Source organism: Lolium perenne, chromosome 6 (genome assembly GCF_019359855.2).
Source record: "Lolium perenne isolate Kyuss_39 chromosome 6, Kyuss_2.0, whole genome shotgun sequence".
NCBI lineage: Eukaryota > Viridiplantae > Streptophyta > Magnoliopsida > Poales > Poaceae > Lolium > Lolium perenne.
The window spans coordinates 231,606,245-231,613,533 of record NC_067249.2 but is presented as its reverse complement, the minus strand read 5'-3'; the positions used below and the strand labels follow the sequence as shown (position 1 = coordinate 231,613,533).

The window sequence follows — 7,289 nt, the reverse complement described above, 5'->3', positions numbered from 1 at the left end:
ACTCACTCTGCTTATCTGTATAATCTAAATGTTTAGAAATAGTATCCCTTTCTCTTTTATATTCACCCTCTATATTTAAATTCCAACCCTTAAGGTTTTTCCGAAGATTAGCAAAACGAGAATGCCATCTATCTAAATAACTCTTACCACTACATCTACTGTGCCAGATTTTAGAAACAAGATCCTGCAGATCCGCTCTAGTAAACCAGCAGAGCTCAAATCATCTGTATTTATCATTATACTTAAACAAAGCTAAATCCTTTATTTTAGAACAAAAGTTGTACTACTACTTAATTATTGCTATTTGAATATGAAAGCCCAAGACCGAGCCTAGCGAGCACGACTGGAGGAGGGCGGCCATACATGCATGATACTCACTCAGCACCAACTCACTCCTCCTCACTATCTGGTCGTTAATGCATCTGAAGGTATAATAGCTGCCCCCCCATGGGGGCTTCACAGAGATTTGCGATTCTGGGCCATTGGATCTTGTCAGCAAGTCTCACACGGTGCATCTCGTCCGTTTGTTCCGAGCTAGTAGCACTTCCAGCCCACGCGTGGGCTTCCTCCCTCCCTAGATTAAGCCATGCAACAGCCACATTTTACCCATCTGCGCCTGCACGTGGACCCTACCTTCCGTCGGTCCACTCGTCAGTGAGCTGGGGTGGGTTTTGGAGGGTCGCGCGTGGCTACGAGGTGAGACAAAACCAGCAGGCAAACTGCTGCCCCAATCCATGTCTTTTCCTCTCTCCCCAATCCCCTTCTTCTCCACCCGTCCCTCCTCCTCCCACCCTTGCTCCACTGACCGTCGACCGCATCCCCGGCTTCTCCACCCTTCTCCACCCAGCTGGTTGTGGTCCCGTCAGCCGACTCCTCCGCCATCGAGCCCTGCTCCTCTGCCACCGAGCCTGCTGCCTGTGGCGCTAGGGTTTCAGGTGGCAAGAGGAAGAACACCGGTCTGGAATTTTCCGGCCGGCCAAAGGCCACAGTGGGCCCGTACAGCTATGGATGGATGCGACCGAGGCTGGAGCGGCACTGTAGATGGAGGATCTCCTCCATAGCGCCGTTTCATCGGGATTTGGCGGCCGGCCAGAGGCCTTGATGGCCCTGTACAGCGACGGGCAGGCGGCGGCCGAGGCTGGAGGCGACGCTGGAGAAGGAGGATCTCCTCAACAACTTCGTTTCATCCGAATCAAGCTCAACTGCAAAGGTAAGATCCCGATCTGCCTCATTGCTGCATCTAGATCTAAAAACACAAGCTTTCATCTCGCTCATGGCCGTGCTTGTGATGGTGTAGAAAAGGAGAAGACCCCGACCACTCTAGGAACTTAGCCTGGAAGCTTTCATCTTGTTCATGGAAAGGGTTCATCTTTTGACTTTTTATTGATCCGAGATAAAAGAATCAAACTAAGCTAAACATCATTTAAAATCGTTTCATGTGATTAGGAACTTAACTGGAAGCTTTGTTGAGGCAAAAGGTGAGAGCCCTGATCTAGGAACAGATGTTCTCTTACGGTAAATATGTGAAAATATTCTGCCACTGTTTCATGCTCCTTTATACTGAAGAGTTTAATAATCTTCTTAGTATATAAGCTTTTAGCATACTTTATTTTGCCTTGCAGACAAAACTGATCAAGCTGAGCAACATTATAATTGATGCAAAATTTGGGGTTACTAGGGCAGGTCCGTATATTTTGAAGATACCATGACTTTGAAATATAAGTTTGTAATGCTAAATTAATAGCCAATTTTCTCTCTATCACCTGCATTTCTTTAGGATGGGGAGCTAAGGAAGCAAATCTGTACACCAAGATAGGCCTCAATGGGGGGAGAAGGAGATGGATTCTGGCGCGGCCGGCACAATTGCCATTTCTTCTCATTAGCTTTGCTTCCATGTGTGTTTGTGTTGGCTTGCGTTCTGACGGATTCATCACGCCAGGTAGCACTGGTTGAAGTGTTCAGCTTTAAACTTTGATTAATTTAATCATATTTTCCTTATTCCCTTGGGATTGGCTCTCTCTGTCTTGGTGGAATAGGAAGGGAGGCTGAAGAAACACCAGATGTTGGTCTCAATGACGTGGTTGTTCTAAACATGTTCATTTCCACCTTCTGCAAGTTAATGTGAATGATGTGGGATTGCTCCTATGCTTGCTAGGGAGGAAAAGGATATGAGGTTTTGCCTACAAACAAGGAAAGGTATAACTGATAGGTATGGCTTAAGTTTCTTGAATGTTGTCTTGCTAGCCATTAAATTTTTGAATTGCGCACTTGACATGTTGAACTTGTTTCCCCAGAATTGGTATATGGTTTTGCTGTTTTTCTGGGTGTTCGTGTCCAGAAGTTTCATGTTGATTTATTTTAGGTAAAAAAATAGGATTTTGTTCGTATGATTCAGGATAGTTTGAGGGTTCAATACATATGATAATGAATTTTAAAATGATACAATTAGGCTTAAGCTGGGGCATGAATATCAGCTTTACCACTTAATCTCTGCTAGGGATAATTACCACTACTAAAATCATTTGAAGGTTCTTTATTAGGACTTCCTAACCAGTTTGGTGTTAACGTTATATGAGTTGGCGCTCACAAACTGATAGTTTTCCAACTATAGTTTTTCGATGTATTCATCCTCTTCTTTTTCCAAGTTTGAGGTGTTACTTCCCCAAGATTCTGTGCCATTTGAGACTTTCTGAATGTGTGTGGTTCTATTAGGAAATGCCTACATTGATGAATTTTTACAATTCACAAACAGTTTGGAATGATTCAATTATTTCGAAGTGTCACTGGACAAGACTTGCAAATAAGCTGGGGAGAATTGCTTAGCCTTAGGTTTTAGATTTTTGGATGAACCACCCACAGAATATAAGTCAGTTGGAAGGATGATAAAACAATAAGGCCTTGTCCCTTGCTATTACTTAGCGTAGGCCAGCACATTACTTAACTACGAAAACCAGCGATTGCAGTAAATTAAAGCACAAGATTTTGTCCCTTGCCAAGAACCAACTAATACTCTCTGTATAATGATTTTTCCCAGTTAATATTATTTTTGAGTAACACTTGCAAAGCTTCCTAGGTTGGGATAGTGCTACATAGCCAGGGAAAGTTCTCTTTAATTCTGTTCTGCGTGTTAGAGGTTAATTACTTTCTGTAGATGTAAAGGTTATTATGTGCTCTCCTCCTCGTGCACCATTGTTCTCTCTTCCTGCGTGCCTCGACAGCGTGATAGACGGTGCAATCAGTTTACCAAAACTTATTTGTGCATCATTTCCAATCTGCTTGGATCAAGAACCTAAATTGGTTATTTGATGATTTTGTGATGCTTTCTAATTGTTCGACCTACAAGCCAGTTGAGCTGGAAGCTCTCGGTGGTGGCTGCAAATTGTTCTACATATAAATAAATATTCGCATACCAGAATATTATGTTTATACCTAAAGACAATGATTAATTTAGCAAAGAAGATGTTTGTTTTTCATCTGCTCCGCCTACCATTTAAATTTCCTTTCTCTGATTATAAGCGATATGCGTATATACTGCTCTATTAGTCTATTCTACTGCAATATATTTAATGGCTGACTACTCTATTTACTCTTTATGCCAGTTTTTTTCGTTCATGTCAATGGCCTGGCCATTACTATAAGGTCCACATTGTATTGATTTTCTCTTCATGTTTTATTCAAAGTCGAGATCGGTGAATTGTAGCATTGCACATATGTTTACCAAATCTTGGCATACCAAAGCTTGAATTTGCATGGTATGCACTCGAACTGTGTTTGGTCCTTTAGGACAAAGCATATGATGGGTAAGGTTATATATAAGAAATTGATAGCATAGTTCATAGTTCTTTGCTGCTACGGTTGGTTGTTCTTTTTTATTTATGGTTGAACAACCTGCATCTTAACACTACCCTTTAAGGACTTGTAAACTATAAAAAATTGTTAATGTGATGAATCAAGCGGTCTTAGCGAAATGGTTGTAAGCTTGTAGCAGATTGCATATCGGTGTGATGTGCTTGGTGGTATTGGATAGTTTCATGGAGGAGTAATGTTTGTAGTTTTTCTACACTTCAGTCATAGGTAAATGTTTGTTCCATGGTTTCATATTTGGGCTCTTTGAATTCTCATTCATACATGTTTTGATTCTTTATGTTTCATTCTAATTTATTAATAAGGTATTTTAAAAAATCCAATTTTGTTGCAACACTTCATCCCTCAGTTTCGTTCTTCATTGTCTCGGTCTTGGTTTCAAACAGCTCTTGTCATTTCCTTTACTCCACTCAACATCCAGCAGCGACCACCACTATGGATGCATTTATCTTTGGCCAAAATTTCCCATCTTTCTAATTAAGCTCGTGCTTGCTTGTTATATTTCATGCCAATCCATGCGTATGTTCTATTGGGTGTTCACTCACACACCAACAATGCTTTGCGTGTGCTTTTCAGCTTTCACTAAGAGATGAATGGTACTATGCAAGGGATAGCAGCAGTAGGCCGGGTTGGTCTGGGATTAATAGTGTCGACTGAGATGTTATTTGGTGAACTTCATATAAGCTTATTTCCTTTTTGTACTATTCAACAGTATGATAATCCAACAGAAAATCACTTGTTTATATTCTTCTCCTACAATTCTAGGAACTGCTTTGTGTGCCTAATATTATCAGATTTCCCTATGATCATTCATACATACCAAAATTTAAATGGCAGGACTTATTAGAGAGAATTTCTTATGCATATCAAATTGGTTTTGTGTCATATGGGCACTTCAGGTTTGAGTGGAACGTACCTCATCACATATAGTACTAATATTTCTTTATAGAGGTTAATTTTCTTTTCTTTTTGGTTGTCTCTATGCGGAAGATTGAACAACTCTAGGTAGATGACCACGCTCAAGGTTTGGTGACTTGATCTAGGTAATAAACATTTCAAAGCATGCTATCTTCCATTTGATTTTATTTGAAAGTGGTGCTTCTGCAAGCCGTACTACATGAAAGGAATTTTAGTTTGTAACCCTGATATTGTGATTGTTCACCATTTAATACTCATTTACTTCGATTGTTACTGGTTGGCCTACACCCCTTGCAGGGAAGAAACTAAGGGGAAAGCTTGAAGCTAATATATCTACGGAAATTTGTATGCACCAATGTACGGTCAGGGTCCTAAAAAAAATCACATGTTGGATACTTTTTCCAGTATGACTTCCATGTGCTTTTTATCCGTTTATGTTATGAAAGGATTTTTTTATGATGGCACGATGGTTTCGAATCGTGCTTCATTTCTAATGTTACGGTACATAATGAGGCGGAGGGCTGAAGTGGGGCCATGGATGGGGGAGGCAGAGCTCAACATGAAGGAGCAGGCGGGGAAGCTACAGATGAGGAAGTGGTATGGAGACAGAAGAATGGCATCGACAGAGCCGCACGCCGCTTCTGCCGCCAAACCCTAGGGTGACGCCTATGACCGAGGTGAGCGCCCTCTCCTACATCCCTCACGCTGCTCAGTCACTGTGTGCTCTCCTCTTGTGAATGTGTTGGTTCCGCGTCGATGTGCTGAGGCATCTCGCGATGTCTACTCCTTGCAGTGCCTTTCCATGGTAAGTTGCTGGCCGAGCACGATGTGTTGCTGTTGCTGTTGATCAAGAGCAAGAGGAGGAGCTAGAGAAGATAAATGTTCCCTATTTCTGTTACAGGTACTTTTGATTTATTACCATGCAAAGGAGATGTCCTGTGGATAGATATTGCAATCTGATGAAATTACATTGTAGGAGGAAGATAAGACATTCAGGCGAGTTATTCAAAATTATTTTGTTTAGTTGTGGGCCTGCCCACGACCCATTGGAGATAGACATCAATAGATTATAAGCTTATCGAATATGAAACTTACCTTTCCATTCTTTCAGTAAACTGTTGCCCTTAATTGATACACTAGGTGTTACGACCAAACGGCCCAACAAAACAATGAAGCCCTTGGAAAAACACCAAGGGATCATGTACCATTGTTTCCGGAATTCAGTTTTCCCCAAAACAAAGATGCATTAGGAAATTGCCTACAGTATAATGGCTTATTGCAAGTGTAAAAAAAAGCAGCGGCAAGTGTTAAGGAAAAGCAGCGTACCAGACAGTAAGCCACCAACACCATTCGCAACAGAGTGCTTCTTCTTCCTCCTCTGATGTCCTCCGTCGTGACAAAAAAAGCTTCCAGCAAGCAACACTACAAGCTACAGCCCATGAAGGCACGGACGCCTGCAGCCGCCAACATGGTGCTCCGGATCTCCCCCTGCCAGGGCGACATAATCTTCAGCAGATCAACCTCTTCCTGTAGTAACATAATTACAAAAGCAGCACAAAATATTAGGGCAACATAATCCATTTTTCGCTCAAGATAGTTTACAGAAATTAACTGCACATGATTTCAGAAACAGAGGTGGCTGGCATCCGATTCTCGTGTACCTACCTTGTAGAGCTGGTACTCATCTGTGGTCATGTTTGCATTCGCGTTTTCCGCGATATTTCCTGTTCGTGGCAGCACACAATAAGAAGACGATGCTAGCTTCAGTAAATTTGTAAGCTTTTTGAGACACGGTTGTCAGCGGGCACCCACACCCCAGCTATTTGAGTCGATTGGTAACAACAATATGTAGGATCTAGCTCAATCAGCTCATGGACCTCGTGAATGATGTGATGCGTACCAGCCGTGTGGACGAAGGGATCCTAGATGGAGGGCTCGCGGCCGCCTCCAGTGGCCATGCCCTCGACCTGGAATCCCAAAGTTGCCATCCCGAATAGGAACACCTTGGGAAACTCCGCCTGGATCAGCCCGCCCGTGTCAACCGCCCCGCGGGCGCATCTCAAGCTGTCGCCGAGCAGCGGGACAATCCGCAGCGGTATCAGCTGGCAGCAGCGGTGGGACGACGGAGCAGCCACAGAGGCACCCATCTGAGCTAGCTTCCGACGAGCGAGCGCGAGCAGCAGCCCAATCTCAACCTTGGCGATGGAAGTGAAGTGAGCTCTTACTTTCTGACACCTGTCGTTGTGCTCGTGAGGTGTCCCTGGCTCCCTGCTCCTATATTTTTGCTTGTGGTCGGACCACTCGGTCGGTGAGCTGAATTGGTGAAACCAAAAAATGTACTCTCTCTGCTCTGCTCAATAAATGATAAAGTATATCTCAACTTCGTATAAATTTAAATGCATTTGTTAATAGTTAATTTTTAGGACAATATTGGGTGAATACCGCTATTTTTTCTCCAGTGTAGCAAAAAAAGTTTCACCCACGAAAGAAAATAAAAATAGTGAGAT

At 42.7% G+C, this 7,289-nt stretch overlaps 2 long non-coding RNA genes across 18 annotated transcripts; one reads left to right on the top strand and one right to left on the bottom strand.

The window, feature by feature from the left end:
- Positions 1 to 421: 421 nt before the first annotated feature.
- On the top strand, positions 422 to 5,872 carry LOC127305971 (uncharacterized). 17 transcript variants are annotated; one of them, XR_007854276.2, is made up of 8 exons: positions 422 to 1,210; positions 1,298 to 1,515; positions 1,623 to 1,683; positions 1,778 to 1,939; positions 2,037 to 4,763; positions 4,855 to 4,907; positions 5,080 to 5,459; positions 5,576 to 5,872. It is a non-coding gene; the product is annotated as an uncharacterized lncRNA (long non-coding RNA). The 17 variants fall into 17 exon arrangements; XR_011747747.1 differs by having other exon boundaries at positions 429 to 1,210; positions 2,037 to 2,209; positions 4,702 to 4,763; positions 4,855 to 5,459; XR_011747749.1 differs by having other exon boundaries at positions 431 to 1,210; positions 2,037 to 2,209.
- LOC127305972 (uncharacterized) lies at positions 5,858 to 7,062 on the bottom strand. Its single transcript, XR_007854282.2, has 3 exons — positions 6,683 to 7,062; positions 6,448 to 6,506; positions 5,858 to 6,309 (listed from the first exon to the last, which is right to left on the bottom strand). It is a non-coding gene; the product is annotated as an uncharacterized lncRNA (long non-coding RNA).
- Between the last annotated feature and the right edge of the window lie 227 nt (positions 7,063 to 7,289).